Source organism: Ornithorhynchus anatinus, chromosome 2, assembly GCF_004115215.2.
Source record: "Ornithorhynchus anatinus isolate Pmale09 chromosome 2, mOrnAna1.pri.v4, whole genome shotgun sequence".
Lineage (NCBI taxonomy): Eukaryota > Metazoa > Chordata > Mammalia > Monotremata > Ornithorhynchidae > Ornithorhynchus > Ornithorhynchus anatinus.
The window spans coordinates 42,926,929-42,951,951 of NC_041729.1; positions in this window are offsets into that span (position 1 = coordinate 42,926,929).

A 25,023-nucleotide genomic window follows, 5' to 3' on the forward strand; every position below is an offset into this window, starting at 1 on the left:
AATCCTAGCTACATTCACTGTACTTTGCCTTTAGTCATAGAATTATAGCCCTAAAATGCTTGGAAGGAATTAGAAATGCCACCTAATGAAATCTCCAAGTATTCTATAACTTGGGGAAGATCCCAGAGAATTCAGTGCAAATCCTCTGACCTTCAGCAAAATTTAGCTGTATGATAACACATAGTTTGAAATGAGTAGAATTACCATAATGTCTTGCAAAGTTATTGCATCTCCCAGTAGGATCCAACCCACAGCCTTGGCAGCTACTTGAAAGTGGGTTGCCTATACCCCTGATTATTTTAGTTAAAATACCGTTTTTGACTTTATGAAGCTAAAGGATTTATAGGTGCCCTTGGGTTATAGTAAAGTCAGAGAATTATGACATGATTAGACTGTAAATGAAAGTTGGTGAATGTTCCGTGAAATACTAAGGGCTAAACATTTTCAAATCAGGCTGAATACTGTTTTGAAAATAGACTCACAGATCAATAGGGGATGATTTTTCACATTCCAAGTTCACAGCTCAACACTTTGAAGTGATGAAAACAGATTTCAGAGAATTGAATAGATGTCGTTTCTAGACTGCAAAGAGTAGGCACCGTCGCCAGAAGATTTAGATGATGTTAGATGATGCCATTCCCTGGGGGAATGGTCATGGAAGGAGAGAGTCACTCATTATATCTGAAGTTTCATTCAATCGTATATATTGAGCACTTGCCATGTGCAGACCACTGTATGAAGCACTTTGATCTTGGGGCTCTACCCACTGATAATAGTGGATTGGAAAAAGTGAGTAGTGGAAGTAGTATGAAGGGAGGGAGAAGTACAGTCTGACTACTGCCCTCTTTTTCTTCTTTTCTATTTATGGTACTTATTAAGGAGTTACTATATGCCAGGCACTGGTCCTTAAGCACTGGGGCAGATACAAAATAATCAGGTTGGACACAGTCCATGCCCCACACGGAGCTTACAGTCTTAATCCCCATTTTACAGATAAGGTAACTGATGCAAAGAGAAGACAAGTGACATGCCCACGGTCACACAACAGACTAGTGACAGAGCCAAAATTAAGACCCAGCTCCTCAGACTCCCAGATGTGAGCTCTTTCCACTAAACCACGCTGCATGCCTTCTGCATTACTAAATCACTTTCACACAGAACAGCCATGATCAATCAGTCAGTAGTATTTACTGATCACTTACTTCAGGCAGAGCACTATATTAAGAGCTTGGGAGAGTCATATAGAGCTAATATACTTGATTCCTGGCCTCAAGGAGTTTACAATCTAGAGGAGGAGCTGGACACTAAAATATATTCAGATAGGGTGAAGCAACAGAGTTTAAAAATATACACATAAGCAGTACTGGGGCTTGGGAATCAGAGGATGTGGGTTCTAATCTCAGTTCCACCACTTGTCTGCTGTGTGACCTTGGCCAAATCACTTAACTTCTCTGTGCCTCAATTACCTGATCTGTAAAATGGGGATTGAGACTGTGAGCCTCAAGTGGGACAGTCTGATTACCTTGTATTCATCCCAGTGCTTGGAATAGTCCTTGGCACATAGTAAGCCCTTAACAATTACCGTAATTATTATTATTATCCAAGTGGTTATGGGACACAGAAGTCTTGGAGTAACAATAGAAGGAGGAGATGAGAGATCAATCAGGGTTGGTCTCCTGGAGGAGATATGACTGCAGAAGATCCTTGACGATGGGAAGAGAGGTTGGTCTGCTGGATGGGAGTGGGGATGGGTTTCAGATAGAAGGGAGGTGAGAATAAGAAGTTGGTGGTCAGAGAGGTGAGAATGAGGCACAGTGAGGAGGTTGGCTGGAAAACCATGATCCTCAGAAGCCAACTACCACAGTTATACAGTCATTTTCTAGTAGTCAACATAATGTTAAATTACATCCAAGCTGCTCTGAAATTCCATAAAATTTCATTTCATTTCCTCCCAACTCCATCCACCATACCCAGGCTGGGTGGGTATCCACTCCATGTACCCTGATCAGTAGAACGGGCTTTGCATGTTCATGACTGTCTCTAAAAAGGGAAATATTGGTGAGGAGCAGTGTGGTCTAGTGGAAAGATTATGGGCCTGGGAGTCAGAAGACCTGGGTTCTAACCCCAGCTCCACCACTTACCTGCTTTGTGACCTTGGCCAAGTCACTTAGCTTCCTCACCTCTAAAAGGGAGATCCAAATCCTGTTTTCCCTCCTACTTGGACTGTGAGCCTCATAGGTGTCCAACCTGATTAACCTGTATCTACGCCAACGCTTAGAACACTCTTTGACTCATAGGAAACGCTGAACAAATGCCATAAAAAAAAGCAATCACGTTGAGACTTTCTGGTTCTAGGGAACCGCCTAGAGAAGGGGTTGCAACTTCTGGCAGGCGTGCCTTGGGCAGAGATGCTTCAGCTACCACTTTCCATGGCTCTGGGCTTCTATGTGGCTTTTCACCACTAACTACTTGGGCTACTCTGGGACTTTGCTGCCTTCTCTGTTCCTTTGCTCCTGTCTGCCCTTGGCTCTGCTCAGGCAACAGGGAGAGAAAGAAGAGAGCAAAACCCAGAAGTGGTGACCTCAGAAGTGGGAATGTTATGTGGACGCTATCAGTCAGGAATCAACTTCTCCACTTTGAGTGGCAAGGTCTGAATTTAAGGCTTGGGGAGAGCATGACTTTGAGGGATAGAATTCCTCCTGGCAGTCAGTGGAGGAACTTTCTTAGTTTCCAACTGGCCACTAGGACTGTTGGGGAAAGACAAAAGCTCCAGATCCAGCATTGGAGCCCAGTGGTGTCTTGGTGTCTTAGAGTCACTGGAAGTGAGAGGAGCCCCAGCTCAACCCCAGAGTCTCTGCCAGATGTCAGGGCTAGGCCGAAAGTGAGGGGATCCTGCGGCTCTCTCACGCAGCCCATAAATCACCCTTAGACCGTCTGGCTGGACTGGGGGTGACACTAAGGTGACTAGTATTCTGTTTCCCTTAGAAAGGAATGGGGGAAAGTCCTGGAGTGGGTAGGGTGGGGATGGTGGAAGGAAGGGATGAGGAAATGAAGAGGAACCCTGTCAGGCTCTGGGGTCTGGCCAGGGAACCAGAGCCAGCTGGCAGGGATTGCAAACATGGGTCTCCAGGTTGATTGGACCTCTGGCCCCCATCCTACTCCAGCTGGTGGAGTGGGTTAGCTATGGCTGTGTGCCTTGCCCCAAAAGAGTACATGCTGCAGAGAGTACAATATAACAGAGTTGGTAGACATGTTCCCTGTCCACAGTGAGCTTACAATCTAGAGTACAAGCTAAGTGTACAGAGAAGTTATGCCATAATTTCCTTTGGCAGTAAGTTCAATGTCTCTTTGCTAGTAATAAAAATAGCAATTATTATTATTATTATTATTTATTACTAAGGTATTTGTTAAACACTTACTATGTGCCAAACACTGTGCTAAGCATCAAATGTTCCACAAAACCCAGGAGGCTGGGGAAAAACAGCAGCCAGAGGGTACCTATCTCAAGCAACATGATCCTTCCTCCTTTCTCCATACTTTGTCAAGGCCCCTCCTCCTGATCCTGCATCCCTACAGACAGGCAGTGCTACTATTTAGGGATGCTGCTGCCTAAGGCTGCCTTCATCCAGTTTGCTATCTCTTGTGCCCTTATTTAACAGAGCTTGCCCCATTAAGTAAGGAGGTAGGCAGAGGTAAACCAAACCAAAGAGCCTGATACTAAGATTGTAAAAATCTATTTGATGGCAGTAGAGTTTTCCTCGGTCCTATCACCTAAAAAGACCATGAGTTGTATGTGAGACCGGGTCTGCAGCTGATCTAATTATTGTGTATCTTCCCTAGGGCTTAGCACAGTGTTTGACACAAAATAATTGTTTAACAAAGACCATAGAAATTATAATAATTGCTATTATTATTACTAGCAAAGAGACACTGAACATACTACCAAGGGAAATTATGGCATCATCTTCCCTGTAGAATTAGCTAATTCATTCATTCAGTAGTATTCATTCATTCATTCATTCAATAGTATTTATTGAGCGCTTACTATGTGCAGAGCACTGTACTAAGCGCTTGGGATGAACAAGTCGGCAACAGAATTTGTAGTATTTAAAACAGTAGTATTTATTGAGTGCTTACTATGTGCAGAGCACTGTACTAAGTGCTCAGAATGTACTATTCGGCAACAGATAGAGACAATCCCTTCCCATTGACAGGCTTACTGTCTAACTGGGGGAGACAGATGGACAGAAAACAAGACAACTTAATCACGATAAATAGAGGCAAGGGGATGTATACCTCATTAACAAAATAAATAGGGTAATCAAAATATGTACTAATGTGCTCATTAGTGAAGGGAGGGGAAGGGAAAGGGAGAGCCTGTAGGCTCATTGTGGACAGGGAATGTGTTTATCAACTCCGATATATTGTACTCTCTAAAGCACTTAATACAGTGCTCTGCACACAATAATCACTTAATAAATATGATTGATTGATAATCGCAGGAAAAAATGTCCATGAGGCCGAAAGGGCTGAGGTAGAGACCAGTTCAGGGACAGAGAAGTGGACTAAATGACCTGCAGGACATTCTGCCAAAACCATTTTTCTAGATCTGAAAAGCCTACAGTCCAGTGTCAATTTTTTTTTTACAGGGATCAAGAAAGTTGACATGTCTTTGAATGTGTGCATCCTGAGGGACACTTGCCAGTTTGTGGTAGCTCCTAGATGACAGTTTTGAGGGCTTCTCTGCCTGGGCCCACAGTCTTTTCAGGTGAAAGAATTTGCCAGGAAAGTGAAAGCAAATCTTCTTGCTACCCCAAGGATTGATAATAATGCTACTAATAATAATAATAGTAATTGTGGTATTTGTTATGTGTTTACTATGTGGAAAACACTGTACTAAGCTGAGCACTGGAGTAGATGAAAAATAGATCAGACTCAAATGCTGTCCCACCCAGGTCTCACAGTCTGAAAGAAAGAGAGAACAATTAATCAAGCAGTCATCTTTATTGAGTGCTTACTGTGTGCAGAGCACTGTAGTGAGCACTTGGGAGAGTACTATAACAGAGTTGGTAGACACAATCTCTGCCCACAATGAGCTTACAGTCTAGAAGGGGAGACAAACATTAATATTAAAATAATTGCAGGTATATACTTAAGTGCTATGGGGCTGAGGGAGGGGTAAAAAAAGAGAGCAAATTTAAGTGCAATTGGAATTGAGCAGGAACAGGAATTGAATCCCCATTTTCCTGTTGAGGAAACAGCAGAAATTAAGTAACTTGCCCAAGGTCACTCTGCAGGCAAGTAGCAGAACTGGGATTAGAACTCGGGTCCTCGGACTCCTAGATCAGTGCTCTTTCTAGTTTTAATGATCTATGCTGCTTTGGAATAAGAGGTCTAGGAAGCAGCTCTGCTCCCTGTCATTTGGGCTGGGAAATGGATCTGACAAACTGGTATCCATTCTCATGCCACCTGTTTCCCTGCTGAATGACTGTCTCAGTGATGGATTTCTCTGGGTTGGCAACCTCGTGGCATCATTCCAGACCCTTGACCGTTTTATTCTCCAGGACTCTGGTAGGACTGTGATCGCAAATGACAACCCAGAGAGACTAATATTGCTGATGCTCCATGAGCAATTGGTCTTCAGGGACACCTGAGCTGAGAAGTTCCACAAATTGGAAACCTCAAGACTCAAGAAATGTGGAAGAAATGTCTTTATTGGACTTCAACCAAGAAATAGTAATGATGGTATTTCTAAAGTGCTTACTATGTGTCAAGCACCATTCTAACTGCTGGGATAGAAAGAAGGTAATCAGGTTGAACACAGGCCCTGTCCCACAAGGGGTTCACAATCTTAATCTCCATTTTACAGATGAAGTAACTCTGGCACAGGGAAGTTAAGTGACTTGCCCAAGGTCACATAGCAGACAAGTGACAGAAGGGGATTAGAACCCAGGTCCTTCTGACTCCTAGGCCCATGCTCTATCCGCTAGGACACGCTGCAGACTATAATATGCAGACATATGCAGAAATATGCAGATAGTAATAATAATAATGATTACAATGATAATTATGGTAGAGAAGCAGCGTGGCTCAGTGGAAAGAGCCCGGGCTTGGGTGTCAGAGGTCATGGGTTCGAATCCCAGCTCTGCCACTTGTCAGCTGTGTGACTGTGGGCAAGTGACTTCACTTCTTTGGGTTTCAGTTCCCTCATCTGTAAAATGAGGATGAAGACTGTGAGCCTCATGTGGGACAACCTGATGACCCTGTATCTCCCCCAGCACTTAGAACAGTGCTCTGCACATAGTAAGCACTTAACAAATACCAACACTATTATTATTATTATTTGTTATGTGCTTATTATGTGCCAGCCACTGTACTAAGAACTGGGGTGGATACATGCAAATCGGGTTGGACACAGTCCCTGTCCCATGTGTAGGTCACAGTCTCAATCCCCATTTTGCAGATGAGGAAACTGAGGCACAGAGAAGTGGCTTGTCATTGGTCACATAGCAGACAAGACAAGTTACACAGCAGAGCTGGGATTAGAGTCCATGACGTCCTCACTCCCAAGACTGTACTGTACACCATGCTGAAAATATAGCAGTGATATCAATCTCCCCCTCTCCCATCCCACCCCCTCAGCACTGTACTCGTCCGCTCGACTGTATATATCTTTATCACCCTATTTATTTTGTTTATTTTGTTTAATGAGATGTACATCACCCTGATTCTATTTAGTTTCCATTGTTTTTATTGGATGTTCTTCCTCTTGACTCTATTTATTGCCATTGTTCTTGTCTGCCTGTCTCCCCCGATTAGACTGTAAGCCCATCAAATGGCAGGGACTGTCTCTATCTGTTGCTGACTTGTTCATTTCAAGTGCTTAGTACAGTGCTCTGCACATAGTAAGCACTCAATAAATACTATTGAATGAATCAATCTATCTTGGGCCTACGTACCGTGGTACTTATGGTGCTTATTTCCATTACAACCAATGGGCTTTATTTAAAAGATATTTTTGCTAGTCTCTTTCCCCTATATATATGCTGAGGTAGAGATTTTATTTAGCACTGATCAAATCATATCTTATAGGAGGCTTGTTAGAGATGAAATGGCAGCACACGGAGTTCATTGCATAATAAAACCAACATTCCATAATCATTAGGCTGATATTAAATATATGCAATCCATGGAGAAAATTAAACAGGCCCAAGTTATTGGATACATATGATTAGAACACATGGGGAACATTTATTGTAACTAACTCCTATACAAAGGAAGTCAGTTTGATCTGGAAAGTTAAACTGTCTGTGGGTTAGTACCACATGAGTACCAGAGTGGCTTAATGGAAGGACCACGGAGCTGGGATTCAGGAGACCATGGTTCTAATCTCAGCTCTGCCACTTGCCTGCTGTGTGACCTTGGGCAAGTCACTTGCTTTTTCTGGGCCTCAGTTTCATCATGTAAAAATGGGGATACAATGCCTTTTCTCCCTCCCCCTTAGACTGTGAACCCCAGATGGGACAGGGACTGTACTGGAGCTGATTATCTTTTGTCTACCCCAGCACTTAGCAAAATGCTTCACATATAGGAAGTGCTGAACAAATACCACTTTTATAACATTCCACTTTGCTTTTTTTAGGGTAGAAGCAAGACAAGTATGCTGTCATCTCAATTCAGACTACCTGATCTTAGTATGCCTTTTCAATTATTTCAACCCTCCCCCCACCTCAAAGACTGTAATTTTTGGGCAGGGAATGTGTCTGCTTATTCTTATGTTGTACTCTCCCAAGTGTTTAGTACAGTGCCTTGCACACAGTAAGCACTCAATAAATACGATTGATTATTCTCCTGGGATGTCAAATCCAATACCTTAGAGATTTAGCTGTGTTGAATAGCTCAGTGCATGTACTTCTTTCCATAGGCTTTAAAGTACCCAATTAACTTGTCACCTCCTACTTTACCTCCTTGATTCCCTACTACAACTCAGCTCACACACATCGCTCCACTATCAACTTACTCACTGTTCCTCGATCTCAACTATCTAGCCACCGAACTCTTGCCCTCCACCTGCCTCTAGCCTGGAATGTCCTCTCTCTTCATATCTGATACTCTCCCCATTTTCAAAACCTTATTAAAGGCACATCTCCTTCAAGAGGCCTTCCCCAGCTAAACTCTCCTTTCCTCTTCTGTCACTCCCTTTTGTGTCACCTTGCACTTGGATTTGCAAACCTTATCCATCCCTCCCTCAGCTTCACAGGACTTATGAACGAATCCATAATTTATTTATCTTAATGTCGATATCCCTTCTAGACTAACAAGCTCATTGTGGTCAGGAAATGTGTCTGTTATATTGTTATATTGTCCTCTGCCAAGTATTTAGTAGAGTGCTCTGCACAGAGTAAGCTCTCAAGAAATACAGTTGATTGACTGATGTGCAGGAATATGTTGGCAAACTGGCAATGCAAGGCAGGGAATTGCTCCAATGCCCTGGAACAGGGGGACTCAGCAGCCTTGTCTCTTCCATGGAGCTTCCAGAGGAAGGAAGGAGGAGAAGGGAAAACAGGAAAGCTGTGAGCCGGGGAAGAGGCATGTCAGAAACCTCACCCCTGCCCCTGGGAGCAGACTCAGTACAGATCACACTCTTATCCTCATTTTACAGATGAGGTAACTGAGGACCAGAGAGGTTGGGTGACTTACCCAAGGCTACAAGGCAGACATGTGGAAGAGCTGGGATTGGAACCCAGGTCCTTCGGCCTCCTGGGCCCATGTTCTATTCATTAGGCTATGCTGATCGTTGTGGCCAGGGATCGTGTCTATTGTTATATTGTACTCTCCCAAGCACTTAGTACAGGGCTCTCCACACAGTAAGCACTCAATAAATACTCTGGAATGAATTAATGAAGATCCTCCCCAGCCTGTGGTTCAATATTTGCATCTCAAGACATGTAACACTACCAGCATAGATTGTGTCGTGGTCACTGACTGAAGGCTTTTCTGATTATTTTAATTCATTCAGAGCCATCAGACACTTTTTCTTAGGCCAGGAAGTATCATTTAGTGTAGTGGCCTGTATAAATTCCCATATTGAGTATTAATTTTTTTTATGGTTTTTGTTAAGTGCTTACTATGTGTCAGGCACTGTACTAAGCGCTGGGGTAGCTACAAGATAATCAAGTTGGACACAGTCCATGTCCCACATGGGACTCACAGTCTTAATCCCCATTTTACCTATAAGGTAACTGAGGCACAGAGAAGTTAAGTGACTTGCACAAGGTCACACAGCAGAGAAGTGGCAGAGTGGGGATCAGAATCCAGGTCCTTCTGAAGCCCAAGGCCGTGCTCTAACTACTAGACCTTGCTGCTGTTTTACCATTTAAAGCATAAATGGTAAATTCTTAATCCAGATTCTCCTGATCAACTCACTAAGGTGTAGCTAAGATGCTGCCCAGTTCTCTGAAACGCTCAGGAACACCATCCCCAACCAACTTGGCCACTCTTCCCAACCATTTCTCTGGGCCATCTTCCCCGTCCTGGGACCTGACTCCATATCCTTGCTCTTTTCTCCCGTTTTCAATAATCCAAACGTTCCTGGGCTTTTCCTGCCAGACTACAAGGAAAAATAGTGAGTGAACCCTCCCACTAGCAAAACAGATATAGGAGATGTTTGTGGTTTCTTGGTAGCATACATGCACAGGTGAGGCATTTGGGCTCTTGTGACTCAGTGTTTTTGTAATAACAAGAGAAACTGTGGTATTTGTTAAGCATTTACCTGGTGCCAAATACTGTATTAAGCACAGAGATAAATATAGAATAATCAGATTGGACACGGAATTGGACTCACAATCTAAGGGAGAAGGAGAGCTGTTATTTTGTCTCCATTTGACAGATGAGAAAACTGAGGTACAGAGAAGTTGTCACTTCCCAAGGTCACACCTCAGGCAATTATCTCCTGGCAAGTGACCAGGATTTGAACCCAGGTCTTTGGACTTCCACACCTTTGGACTTTCCACTAGACCATGATATTTCTCAGTGATTTCGAGTAAAGGTGGAGTGTTAGGAACAGCCATAAGACAGAAAATGAGAGTGATGGGGTACTTTTCATTTTTTTGTTCCAAACTCTAAATTGGAGTTTGCAGCACTCAGGTCACAATATGCCCATGGCTTTCCTCGATCACATATTCAATCCATCACTAAATCCTGTCAGTCCAATCTTCACAACATCACTAAAATCCACCCTTTCCCCTCCATCAAACTGTTACCACATTAATCCAATCACTTATCCTATTCCGCCTTGATTACTGGACAGTCTCTTTGCTGACCTCCTGCCTCCTGTTTTCCTCACTCATGTCCATGCTTCACTCTGCTGTCTGGATCATTTTTATACAACAATGTTCAGGACATGTTTCCCCACACCGTCAAAAAAACTCCAGTGGTTGCCCATCCACCTCCACATCAAACAGAAACTCCTCACTATTGAGTCTAAGGAGTCAGTCACCTTGCACCCTCCTACCTCATCTTGCCTACTCTGCTACAACAACCCAGCCTGGACATTTTGCTTCTCTAATGCTAACCTTCTCATAGTGTCTCGATCTTGTCTATCTTGCCGCTGACCTCTTGCCCACATCCTGTCTCTGGCCTGGAACTCCCTTCCTCCTCATACCTGACAGAAAATTTCTTTCCCCCACTTCAAAGGCTCATTGAAAGCACATCTCCAAGAGGTCTTTCCTGACTAATCCCTCCTTTCCTCTTCTCCCACTCCTTCTGCACCACCCTGTCTTGCTCTCTTATTCATCTCCCCACATCCCACAGCACTATGTACATATCTGTAATTTATTTATTTATATTAATGTCTGTCTCCCCCTCTAGAGGGTAAGCTCACTGTGGGCAGGGAATGTGTCTGTTTATCATTATTCTGTACTCCCCCAGATCTTAGTACAGTGTTCTGCAACTGTAGCACTCAATAAATGTAATGGGCTGAATGACTGATTTGTGCCATAACCCATCCTAGTCCTGTAGTCATCCTCCGCAGGCCTAGAGTCACAGGGTGATGCTCCCTTTCGATTCCAGATACTGGAGGCATTTTAACTTTAAAACTGATAATGGACCTTGGGACTGTGAAAAGCAAGGAGATCGGTTTTCATGAGCCCAGCATGTTGGGGCACCTTTATCTTCTATTCCCACTGGCTCCTGACCCTTTAGTAACTGCAGTTCATTTCCTGGGGGTTTAAGAGCAGCCACTTCCCCATAAACAAGGGCTCCTATCACTTCCACCAGCTCTCTTCCACCCCAAATTTCTCTCTGCTTCCCTGGTGAATGATCTATGTTTATGGTGCCCAAGCTGAGAAATGGCTAACATATAACCATCCTCATAAAAGATCAGATAGGCCATTTATAATTTCAGGAAGCTTTGGGAAGCAGCATCTCTCTCTTGTGCTGCTGGTGATTATTGTTGCTTTAAGAAAACATCTCACCCATCAGAAACTGGTTCTAGGGAAGGAGGGGTGCATTTCTCTGTGTCCCTGCAGCACTGGAGGTTCAGAAAAAAGGTGTGGGGAACACAACCACGCGCAGAACCAGGCTCAGATCTTCTGAACTGTTGGTTTAGCCAACAGTTTCCATCAGTATGATATTCAAGAAAATCCCCCGGAGACGGACCTGGTGGGTCTCGGCACTGAGGTGTTGAAGTCTGCTACAGTCCCTATGCTTGCTCTGTGCTTGGACATGAACCACTTGCCTGCTGTATGACCTTGGGCCAGTCACCTGATTTCTTTGGGCCTCAACTTCTTCATCTGTAAAAGGAGGATTAAATTCTCATTCTCCCTCCCTCTTCGACGGTGAACCCCGCGTGTGATGGGGACCGTCCAATCTGATTGAATTATACCAACCTCGGCGCTTAACGCGGGGATTGGCATATAGTCAGCACTTAACCAATACCACAATTATTATCTCGCTTAACAAATACCATAATTATCATGGACAAATTTAAAAAATCATGTGCTCCCCACCTCCCCAGCACCTAGTCTGTGACACACTTCTCCCCGAGCGACGAGGAAGCTGCTGGCCCGCGGCCAGCTGGGAGTGTGCTGACATCTGAGAGACTTCTGTTCCGGCGAATGGCTGGCTCGCACCTCTTGGGGGTACTTGGGCCAGTCCTGTCTGGATGCTTTCTGTTGCTCGGCTAACTCGTCCGGCACTTCAAAAGAGCCAGTAGATATTTCCTGTCTTAATTTGTACACAGGCAGATTGTTATCTCTAGCAGGCCCACGGAGCATTTTATAGGCCTTCCCTAAGTGGATGAAGCGGGTGCCGATTTGGGGAGCCTTTGCCAGAGAGTGAGTAATGTTGCTGTCATTCTGAAGAAAATCTTGCGCCGGCAAGCTCAGGCAGCTAGAGAGCCTGACACGTGTACTGATCTGCTACCCCGCAACCCTCCTGTTCCATGGCTCCCACAGGCAGCTATTAAACGAGGGGAAAGACCCTTGGAGCCGAGCCACAGTTCTGTTTATTTTTGAAGCTCTGCACGTTGCTGCCTTGAATAAAGCCATCGGCAAGATCGGTCCTTGTGTTCGGGAGTCATCGCTGAGGTTTCAGAGAGCTGGTGTTTGGGCCAACACCCGTGTTATGGCATGGGGACATTCACGTAGCTGCGGGATTAGCGCACAGGGTGTTATGTGAGTCACTGGCACAGGTTGGTTCAAGGGTTCTCCTACTGAATCTGAGTACAGTACCCTTTGTGAATGCCCAGGCTGAGGGGGCAAAAAGCACAGTGGTGTCCTTGAGTGGCCCAAGACATTTGAACCCTCAAAGTGGGTGCCGTTGATCATTATAATTGGGCAGCTTTCAAATACCACTACATCCTAAGAGCTGGAGAAGATACCATAACAATTGGAACAGATGCAGTCCCTGTCCCACAGGGCACTCACAGTCTTAGAGGGAGGGGGGGAAAAAGAATTGAACCCCCCTTTTACAGAGAAGTTTAAAGCAACTTGCCTAGGGTCACACAGCAGGAAAGTGACGGAACCAGGGATTCAAATCCAGGTCTTCTGATTCCAGTCCTGTGTTCTTTCCACTAGCTGGTATTTATCCCCTGGGTCAGTTTAGCAGGCTATATTGGTTTGGGGTGAAGAGGTGAGAATGAAACCCTCTGTGGACTCAAATGTTGTTGGTGAGATGATTCTGATGTCAGTGAGGAAATGAGGCACAGAGAAGTTAAGTCACTCGCCAAGATCACACAGCAGAAAAGTAGTGGAGAACTCAGGTTCTCTCACTCCTAAGCCTATGCTCTTTCCGAACACGCTGCTTCCTTTAACCTTGTTTTAGTTAGTTTGCTAGTATTTTGTCTTTTTCCTCTATCAAGTGCAGGCATAACCCAAACTGGGTTGGAGGTTGCTCATATGACTGAAAGCAAAGGAGAGAGCCCAGCTCTCTCTTCTCCTCTAAAGAGCACAAGACAGAGGAAAGAAAACTCCAGCATATTCACTCACCCAAAACTCTCTTAGCATGGGTAGCCGTTCTGCCTTCTCACTGTTTCTATTCAGTGAGCTTTGGGACCAGTGCTATTTGTTTTTCCCATGCTGCCTACAAGTCATTTGGAAGAAGGATGTGGCATAAAAAAAGTGCCGAGTGAAACTGAGGAACTTGCATGGTCTGTTGGCAATGTTAAAAGCTGGAAAACAAATCACTCACTTTTGGGAGTTCCAGTGCATTTTTTTTCAACCTTAAGAGTAGGACAATTGGGCCTCTGAAGTTGAACAAAAAAAGCAGAAAACCAAAATGATTGTGTTTTAGGAGCCTAGGAAATCTGTCTTGTGTAAGGAGTTGGAAAAACAAAAGCAGACATTTTTCTCCATTCTAGTTCCATACCTATGGAGGATTGTTTTTAGCTGGCTTCCTGACCACAGGCAAAGGCGCCTGAAATCAATTCTAGAGATCTTTCTCAGATAAGTAACTAAGTGTGTTCCCTTCCCCTCTTCCATGCTTCTTGGGGATTCTCTGTCTGATTTAAGTTGGTCTCTCAATGGGCAGGGCTAATTTCATAAAATTCCTCAATCCTGAGGTCCAGTCTTAGCTGGGTAGGCAAAACACACATTTAACTTGTCTCTGATCTAAGAAGCATGTTTAACTTGTAAACCAGTCCTGAGTCAACTCCCTCCCTTCCAACCAATCCGGAGAATGGTATATATTGAGCACTTACTGTGTGCAGAGCGCAGTACTAAGCGCTTGGGAGAGTACAATAAACAGAAGTAAGTAGATGTTCCCTGCCCACAAGGAACTTACAGTCTGCTGCTGTATCTTCTTTTTTTTAAATGGTATTTGTTAACGTCTAACTGTGCCAGACACTGTTCTAAGTGCTGAGGTAGATATAAGCTAATCAGGTTAGGACATAGTCCCTCTCCCACATGGGCTAACAGTCAATCCCCATTTATAGATGAGGGTAACTGAGGCACAGAGAAGTTAAGAGATTTGCCCAAGGGTCACACGATCAGACAAGTGAACAGACCCGGGATTAGAATTCAGGTCCTTCTGACTCCCAGGTCTGTGATTTATCCATTAGGCCATGCTTGCTGCTCACTTATCGTTCACTTATAATCAATCCAGTGACTGAGTGTTTAATTTAACAAAATTATTTATGCTTGTACTATAATAATAATAAAAGAATGGTATTTATTAAGCACTAACTATATGCCATGCACTCTACTAAGTACTGGGGTGGTTACAAGCAAATCAGCTTGGGCATAGTCTCTGTCTCACATGGGGCTCGCAGTTTCAACCCTCATTTTACAGGTGAGGTAACTGAGGCACAGAGAGGTGAAGCGACTTGCCCAAGTTCACACAGCAGACAAGTAATGGAGCCAGAATTAGAACCCATGACCTTCTGACTCCCAAGCCCATGTTCTCTCCACTATGCTATCATAAGCCACACACACAGTTCATCCACTGGTGCCCCCCATTGCCCTTCCTGTCTCTAAAAAGCCCTTTCTGAAAATGCACCATCCTCCCATTCCAAAAGGAATCATCTCCACTGTTGTTTTTTTCTGTTCCAGAAAGGAAAATTTCTGAAGAACATTCCCATGGATGAGCTATTTCTGGATCAATCATTCATTGGACCAGAATAATAAACTCACTGACACTGTTTGGCAACTCAAGGGATGGGTGGAGGAGGCTTGGTTGGGACCCCAGGAAGTCAATATAAAATACAACAGCTCTCCAAAGCCAGGACATGCTTCTCAATTCTCAGTGTTTCTCCCCTTAACAACATCCAGCCAGGAGCAGTTATGCTTGGGGGTGTCACCTCCACTGGGAAAGAGGAGATCTCTTGTGATTGGCTCAGGCTCATGACTGTGGCTTGGAGAAACGACTGCTCAGCTGAAGTAAGACTCGTTCTTTGACATGAAAGAAATGCTGCTATTCAAAGAATTCCCACGGTTTGAGATCGACACTTCCTTCCCTTTAGAGAATGGCAGGAAGCAATTCATGACGTGTGCCTTCTAGTTTGCTACCATGGCCCTAGAAGACAAATTTAGGGGCCTTTTCTACAGTAAACACCTTATGCCCCTGCCCCTCATTCCCCAATCCTGAGATCTTTCTTCCCCAAATCACTGTTGAATCGCACCCAGTGGAAGCTATACTCGAATTGTACCCTCTTAAGCCACTGCCCTGCAGTGATACAGCACAATGTGGAAACAGACAGTTCCCTGTTGATTTACCAAATAACTTAACATAAAGATTGATCTTGAACATTAGACCCTGAAAGGATTATGCACTGAACTCAAGTGTAGAAGCCAGCTTCAAGAAGAAGTTTTGCTTTAGGGCTGGAAGAGAAGGGGTGTTGAACATCCTGAAGCTGATATTTAATTGCTCAGAATACCTTTTCCTAATGGTTAAACACCTTAGTGTTGGATTTGCTGCATCCATTAAGCATCCTGTTCCTTCATGTTTAGGTACTTTTAAACATTCAACTTTTGGAACTGTGAAACATTGAAATGGAGTTAGTATTTCTTTGTGCTTGGTGAGAGGGAGGCTCTGAAGTATTGTAGATCTGACTTCCTTAAAATGGCATCTCCTTGAAGATAAGGAATAATGCTTGATCTCTATCAAGAGGTCCCAAGCTACTAACTTCCCAGCATAAGCCCCATGTAAGATTAGGTGGGTTGAGGAGCTAAGAGTGTTCAAAGCCATTTTCCCCGACAATACAACTGAAAGGCTTCAGGCAGTTACTGAATGGGAGCAGGGGAAGGGAAGCTACTCAAACTCTTTTTCTGCCCACTTGCACCTTTCTAGCTAAGGTGCCTCTCTCCTGTCTCAGAAACCCTTGAGCAAGAACTGTGTTTCCCCACCTCCTATATGACCTGAAAATTTGAATTCTTGAAGGGGAGATAAAAACGCTTTTAGGGCATATTTTGGGTTTTTTTTGATAGAACCCCAGGATCTTGGTTGTGACTCAAAAGTTGACTTGATTCTGATGTTCCTTAATTTCTCCATGAAAGAGCAACTGCCAAAGGAAGCAACCAAGTCAAGCTAGCTTGACCAGGATGGACACAACTACAGAAGCAGTGTGGCCTAGTGGCTAAACACAGGCCTGGGAGTCAGAAGGACCTGGGTTCTAAATTACTTGTTTGCTATGAGACCTTGGGCAAGTCACTTCACTTCTCTGTGCCTCAGTTACCTCATCTGTAAAATGGAGATTAATACTGTGAGCCTCAGTGCTTAGTACAGTGCCTGGCACCTAGTAAGTGCTTAACAAATACCATTGAATGAAAAAAAGCAAAAACCCTAACAGGTCAAGAAAGGTAGCGCTTTAACCACCTCTGACTGATAGTCCTTCCCTTATTCCAAGACAAGTTTGAATGTTGGATCTGTCCTCTTTAAAGGACAAAGTGAAGGGAGGAAGAAAAGGGAACGAACCTCCATTTCTCTGCTTCTAAAGCCTCTGGAGCCTCTCTCCTGAGCAATTAACCCCAGCTGAGTCTGGCCCCATGGACTTCTCTACAGTCCCACAACCAGGGCAGACATCTGCTGCAGATTCCTGGCTTATATATTTTAAATTATTTAGTTATATTAATTGTTGTCTTCCCCTCTAAACTGTATGCCCATTGTGGGAAGGAATTGTGTCTACCAATTCTGTTGTATTGTGCTTTCCCAGTAATAATAATAATAATGATAGTAATTTGGTATTAGTTAAAGATGATGATGATGGCATTTGTTAAGCGCTTACTATGTGCAAAGTACTGTTCTAAGCACTGGAGAGGATACAGGTGATCAGGTGTCCCACATGGGGCTCACAGTCTTAATCCCCATTTTACAGATGAGGGAACTGAGGCACAGAGAAGTGAAGTGACTTGCCCACAGTCACACAGCTGATAAGTAGCACAGATGGAATTAGAACCCATCACCTCTGACTCCCAAGCCCGTGCTAGCACTTACTTTGTTCCAGGCACTGTTCTAAATGCTGGGGTAGATACAAGGTAATTGGGTTGGAAACAATCCCGGTCCCACATTAGGCTCACAGTCTTAATCCCCATTTTACTGATGAGGTAACAGGCACAGAGGTTCATAATAATAATAATGAAGGTATTTGTTAAGTGCTTACTATGTGCCAAGCACTATTCTAAACGCTGGGGTAGATACAAAGTAATCAGGTTGTCCCTCTTGGGGCTCACAGTCTTAATCCCTATTTTACAGATGAGGGAACTGAAGTACAGAGAAATGAAGTGGCTTGTCCAACCTTACACTGCAGACAAATGGGGGAGCCGTGATTAAAACCCAGGTCCTTCTGACTCCCAGGTTTGTGCCCTATCAGCTAGCACAACTGCTTCTTTCAAGTGCTTAGTTCAGTGCTCTGTACATAGTAAATGCTAAATAAATATAATTAATGATGAGAGATACCATTGATGATCTCTCTCTCTTTGCCAGAGGCAGGGTGGAGTCTCAATCTTCCTCCTGTATCTGTGCCGGATGACAAGTTTGCAAGGTACTTCAACCAGAGAAATGAAATAGTTCCAACGGTAAAACTCTCGTTGAAAGATGGACTTCATGCTTCTCCACTTTAACTTTCCACAGACAATCAAATGAGAAAATGCTCCAGAGTGGGGGGCATGTTGCTAATCGTCATCCATCATCATCACTTTTTAAAAATGTGGTATTTGTTAGGCACTTTCTATGTTCCAAGCACTGTACTAAGTGCTGTGGCAGATACAAGATAAACAGTTTGGACAGAGTCCCTGTACCATGAGAGCCCCATAGTCTAAATAGGAGTGAGAACAAGTATCTTTATAATAATTATGGTATTTGTGAAGTACTACTCTGTGCAGAGCACTGTTCTAAGTTCTGGGATAGATATAGGGTAATCAGATTGTCCATGTGGGGCTCACATTTTTAAATCCCCATTTTTACAGTTGAGGTAACTGAGGCACAGAAGAAGTTAAGTGACTTGGCCCAAGGTCACACAGCAGACAAAGTGGAGGAGCCGGGATTAGAAACCCACGATCTCTGACTCCCAAGCCCAAGTATTTGATGTCCATTTTACAGATGTGGAAACTGTGAAACTGAGAAGTTAAGTGACTTGTACAAGGTGACGTGGCTAGGGAGGTCTGAGGGTCAGGGGTAAAAGGATGAATCTGTCATTACCCTGAAGCAGGGGAAACAGAATGGCCAAGTATAAAGAGTACAGGCCTGGGAGTCAAAGGATCCGGTTCTAATCCCACTTTGCCACTTACCGCTGTGTGAGCTCAGGCAAGTCACTTAACACCTCTGCGCCTCATTTTCCTCATCTGAAAAATAGGGATTCAAAGTCTGTTCTCCATCCTAATTATACTGCGGAACCTGTTTATCTTGTATCTACCCCAGCACTTAGTACAGTGCTTGGCACATAGTAAGTACATAACAAATACCACAGTTATGATTCGAGGTGGCTGCCTTGGTCTATCAAGTGACTGAAGCTGGTTATGATCTTGGTGTGCAAAACTTTTTTGACCTGTTCTTTGTAGTCACCTGTCTTAATTACAGTTTCTTCAGGGAAAAGGTCATGGAACCTGGGAGGAATGAGTCAGTCAGTCAATCGTACTTAGTGTCAGTCAATAGTGTTTATTGAGCACTCACTGTGTGCAGAGCTCTGTATTAAGTATTTGGAGGAAGAGACTGAAAGCTCATTGTGGGCAGAGAAAGTGTCTGTTTATTGTTATATTGTACTCTCCCCACCCTCTCTCTACACACGGTAGACATAAAGCCCCCCACCCTGCCCCCTACAGCGAGGAGCCTGAAGAAGCACAGTCCTATCACCTCTGAGCAATAATGAGCTGTACTTTCCTATTTACTGATTTCAATCAGTCAATCATATTTATTGAGCGCTTACTATGTGCAGGACAGTGTTCTAAGCATTTGGGAGAGTACAACCCAACAATGTAACAGACACATTCCCTGCCCACAGTGAGCTTGCAGTCTAGAGGGAGCTTACAGAGTAGAGGATTCAGTTTGCTGTTTTTTCTGTTGTCAACCAGACCCTGCCCGCCATCTTTAGATTGTGACCCCCTTGTGGATGAGGACCACCTCTGAATCAACGTCTGTGTATTCTTTTCAGTGCTTAAGAAATGTCATGATGGTTGTTAATAAATGGTTGTCCGGGAGAATCCAGGAGAGGAAACAAGAACATCGTAGATGAGAGGTTCATGGAAAGAAAAGGTGGAATGGACTTGATAAGATAAGTTACGCAGGCAGAATTGGGAGGCTTATAGGAGATGAATCATGATAAGAATGATAGCTTTATGGGAAAGAATCAAAGATCCAAGGCCATTCTTCCTAAGGAATGTGCCAGAATGCAGTTTGGGTATCTTTATTTTCCAGATGTTTATGAGTTGGCCTTAGAAGTCTGTTGCAGACTACAACCTCAGTTGTGAAGCCACACGCGCCTGAATAGACCTGAGTTCTGTAGTTTGTTTTAGGCTGTGTTTCAGCATGGGCGGGAAAGCCCTAATAGTCTACATAATAATTGGTGATACATGTCACTCACCCCCTTCATACACTCTTCTCCACCCTTCTCCTCCCACCAGGCCCATGACCAGGGACAGACAAATGAATCCTGAGACGTCTTCTTTTGGGGAAAAAAAATTCCCAACAAGGAGGTAGAATGGCTAAAGTGACCTAAGTACAGGATCAAGGTAACTCAGAAAGGAGAGGGGGGAAATAGGATGAAAAGTGGAATAGAGGCAGTGAAGAAAGGGTGGAGAAGAATGTTTACATTTAGCATTCTTTTATCTTAGCTTTTTCTGAAGTGAGTGAAGAGAAAATAGCCACGAAGCAGACCACACAGAGATTAATGAATGAATTTCATAAAGACTATATTTAGATGATTTTTAAGATTCTACTATGTCTAAATTACTCCAGATAAATGTTTTAAGTTGCCAGCTAATAACGTCAACAAAGTCCTCCGAGCTCTGAGAAGTCCTATTCAACAGACTGGATGTCTATAAGTTTCCTTATCAACAGAAGTGGTGACAGACAAGCAGAGCTCTGTGTAGTTGTGTAACTATTAATCCAAGGGCAGGACTATTCCTTTCCTCCCTCTTATTCCAGCTGTCTTTTGAACATGTTTAGATGGGGCCAATTTAACAGCAAAAAATTGTCAGAATCCAACTGCATCTATATTTGCTTGAGCAAAACACGGTAGGAGGATTTGCTCTCGATACTTTTTGTTGCCATTCAGCATGGTAGAACTGGGCAAGTATTAGGTTGCTCTGGTACAGATGGTTTTGTTTTGTAAAGTTAAATCCTTCTATCTGTCCTTGGATTGGCCCGGGGCTCAACCGATTGACATCTGCTTCCATGGCAGGTTGAGCACATTTCTTCCCATCTTCCAAGTCCTACTAAAAATTCTAACCTCACATATCCCCACCATATTCTCCCTTCAGCATCGCCTACGCAGTTGCATTCACACCCTTTAGCACTTTGATATTCATCCCCACACTCCCAGAGCAATTCTGTACATATCCTTATACTCTGTTGCTTTCGCTAGCAGCAATTTATTTTACCGTCTATCTCCCGGCTAGATTGCAAGTTGTTTGTGGGCAGAGATCATGTCTAACAGGAGAAGCAGCATGGCCTAGTGGAAAGAGCACGGGCCTACAAATCAGAAGATGTGGATTCTAATCCCGGCTCTGCCACATGTCTGCTGTGTGACCTTGGGGTAAATAATTTAACTTTTCTGTGCCTCAGTTAACTCATCTGTAAAATGGGGATTAAGAATTTGAGCCCCATGTGGGACAGGGGAGTGTGTCCAACCTGTACCTTATATCTACTCCAACACTTAGAACAGTGCTTGGCAACATAATAAGCACTTAACAAATACCCAGTTATTATCATTGCCAGGTATATTGTACTCTCCCAAGTGTTTAGTACAGTGGTCTGGACCCAGTAAGTGTTCAATAAATAACCACTGAAAAGCAGCATGTCCTAAAATGGAAAGAGCTTGGGCCTGGGAATCAGAAGGACCTGGGTTCTAATCTCAGCTCCACCACTTGTTTGCTGTGTGACCTTGGAAAAGTTACTTTACTTCTCTTTGCCTCAGTTACCTCATCTGTAAAATCAGGATTAAGACTGTGAGTGCTATGTGGGACAGGGGCTATGCCCAACCCGATTATGTAGTATCTACCCCAGGGTTTAGTACAGTGCCTGGCACATAGTAAATGCTTAACAAATATACAATTATTATTATTACTATATTATTATTATGACTGATTTCCCTCCCAACCCTCCTCCCACTGAATTCTGGACATTGCCATTACATCCCTCCCTGCCTACCACTTTGAGTAGTGATTGAGGTGGCAGGTAGTAAAGGCTGACATGAAGTCTGCAAATCAAACAGACCTGTTGATGTCCCAGATCCCAGGCAGAGAAGCAGAACCATTACCTGGTGCCTACAGAAATAAAAAACACATCAGCACAAGGCAGCCCTGAAGCAGACTTGGATGAATTTCTACCAGAAAATTCCCTCCCTAAGTGTCTGTCCCATGCAGAAAAGGCTTCTGTGTATATCATGGGCCAAGGCCAGTGGGATCTCAGCAACAAAACCTCCTCCACACAATCCTGCTTCCTTAGGCTCATTCCCAACCTATTAAAAGGCAATTTTGCATCTTGCTTGTTTTGACATTTGGGAGTGCTTTTCTTTGCTTCTGGATTTTAAGAATAGAAACCAATAAAACTGCAAATGCATATCTTGTTTTTCCAGTATCTCTTCAAAGCTTCTGAGGAAAAGTTAGACACCCCTTCGCTCTTATCCTGAAAACATGGACCTGCAAAGGGTAGGAGACCATGTGATGCACTTATGCTTTCTCTATAAGATGCCTTGACTTAATTTTATGACAGCAAGAGCTTTGCAGGCATTCTCCCTCCTTTTCAAGGATAAACCCAGAAGATTTTTCTCCAAACTGCTACTTCATGATGAAGCAAAATTGCTAAGCTGATGCTGGGAAGTTCGGAAGCAAACAAGGCAGGGGCGGGAAGACCTATTGAACTTTTATGTTGGCTTTTGCTACCTTTTTTAGTTGTTACATTTTTTTAAACCTAGAGTGGTTATGTAGAGAGCAGGTGTGTCTGAATCTTGTGTTTGAGGAGTGCTGAATAATCTGAATTTATTATTTTCAAACTGCCCTTGCAGCTTTTCTTACAAAAACACAACATGAGGTTACTTGGTCATAAATGGTCAAAATGGCACAAAGTCCTCTTTATTCAGCATATTGGTTTTTGTCACATTGCTTGACTAACTCTTGTTTTTAGGCCATATTTAGCAAGTGACCTTCCTTTTTATATTTAGCTCTGATTGCAAAATTGTTCTTAAGAAAACAGCAAAAGAATTTCTCCAAAATAGTCCCACTTCAGGTTTATTCCTCCCCATCTCCAGCCTCCCCTTCCACCTATCCTTTCTTTCAACTCCAAGTCTCTCAGAGGTGAGGGTACCAAGGCTGTAGGCTGAGGGAAGTGATGAGAACATGCAGGGATGTTGTTTTAAATTAGGAAGTCACACCTCCATCCATAACAAATTCTTATCCCTTTACACAGTCCCCTGAACAGGCAGCCCCATTCAACCTCTGCCACCGTTTGGCTTCTCTCAGTGGCACCATCAACTTTACTTTTAAGTCTCCCTCCATTAAGGTGGCTTGCATTTTTCTCCCAGCTCCAAAGTGAAGCCCTAGATACTTGCGTCAATCAGCTGGTTGGGCTCTGTATTTTAACTTTTCACCTATCTATAATGCTAGAACTTTAACTGAGAGGAGAACATCACCTTAGGCTAATAGCCCAAATTGGATTCTGTTTGGAGTGGGAAAGGCAAATATTTATTGAAGTCGGAAGAGTTAAGAGATCTCTGCTGAAAAAAAAAAATGACGTCATCCCAAACAGGGCCTATTTCTGGAACGAAGCTGTGAAACACATGACCTGATTTTACACGTAATTGTTGCCAAGTAAAACTGATAAAATAGAATTGTTCATATGTCCGCAGATGCGTGTCCTTTCGATAAGGAGTTAAACTGTTGTGTACAATTATAGTACTTGCAAAGCATAGCCCGTTTTTATGCTTTCATTGGCTCGGAGGTATTTCCTATCACACTTAAATAAAGAGGCGGCACCACTGGGCACTTTGAGAACAATGAACTGTTTTAATAGCCTTATGGAACTTATCTTAAGTCAATACAAAAGTTTTATGTTACTAAGGATATGTCAAGGGCAGGGAAACAAGGACTGCATTCAAGAAAATGTCATTTGTTTTTTAATAACCTAATAAGCATCTTAGCTTTAGGATTTGGATATGCTTAAAGCTACGTAGCTGAGCATTACCTCTATTTCAATAATTCTGATCGAGGGACGGGAGAGTTAAATTGGGTAGAAAATATGAAATGATATCAGGGCCAATTTCCTTTAGATAAGTATAATTCTAGAACTACTTCCTCATCGGTTTGCCATGGAAATATTAAATATAATTCAGCGTGAAGCAATACAACTTTATCTGCGTGGCAGCTTTCAAATGGCTTGTATCCCATTATGTCTCCCAGAGCTAGATAACACAGCTCCCAAGTTGAAAAGCCAAATGATACCACTGAAAAAGGAAAATAGGGAGTTATGGGAAGAGGAGAAAATCTGTGTTTTCAGATTTGATTTGAAATTGTGAGTGCTGACAGAAATATTGGTGACATTTAGAGATTGAATGTTTTGCTCAGAAGTTGTGGGTGAAAGGAGGGTGATAAGATCAACCTTGACTTTCACTTCTGACCCCAGGGACCTTAATGACTCAATTTATATTGGTTTCATTGACCTCCTTAATGAGCAAGCTCTCAATTCCACCATTCAAAACCACTAATGATAACTAAAGAGTATTGGGCCAGAAGCAACAGTGTGGCCAAGTGGAAAAAGCTTGGGCCTGAGAGTCAGAGGAGCCGGGTTCTAATGCCTGCTCCGCCTCTTGTTAGCTGTGTGACTTTGGGCAAGTCACTTAACTTCTCTCTGCCTCAGTTACCTCATCCGTAAAATGGGCATTAAGACTGTGAGCCTCACGTGGGACAACCTCATTGCCTTGTATCTACGCCAGCACTTAGAACAGTGTTTAGCACATTCTAAGAACTTAACAAATGCCATCATTATTATTACTATCATTATTATCCCAGCTCTACCACTTGCCTGCTGTGTGATCTTGGACAAGTCACTTAACTTCTCTGTGCCTCGATTTCCTCTTCTGTAAATGGGGAATCAGTACTACTCCCTATTACTTAGACTGTGAGCCCCATGCAGGACAAGGACTGTGTCCAACCTGATTTGCTTGTACCTACCCCAACACTTAGAATGGTGCTTGACACATAGTACCATATATTATCTATTACAAAAAAAGAGTGAACACTGGTTGAGTACTTTTGTTCTTTCCCTTCAAGGCCTGCACTTGTCATTTGATCAGTGAATGATCTTCTGGTCCAAGTCTCTAGTCAGTTTGTTTGTACACTATTTGTTTGATTTATTTTATTGGCATTTGTTAAGCGCTTCCTA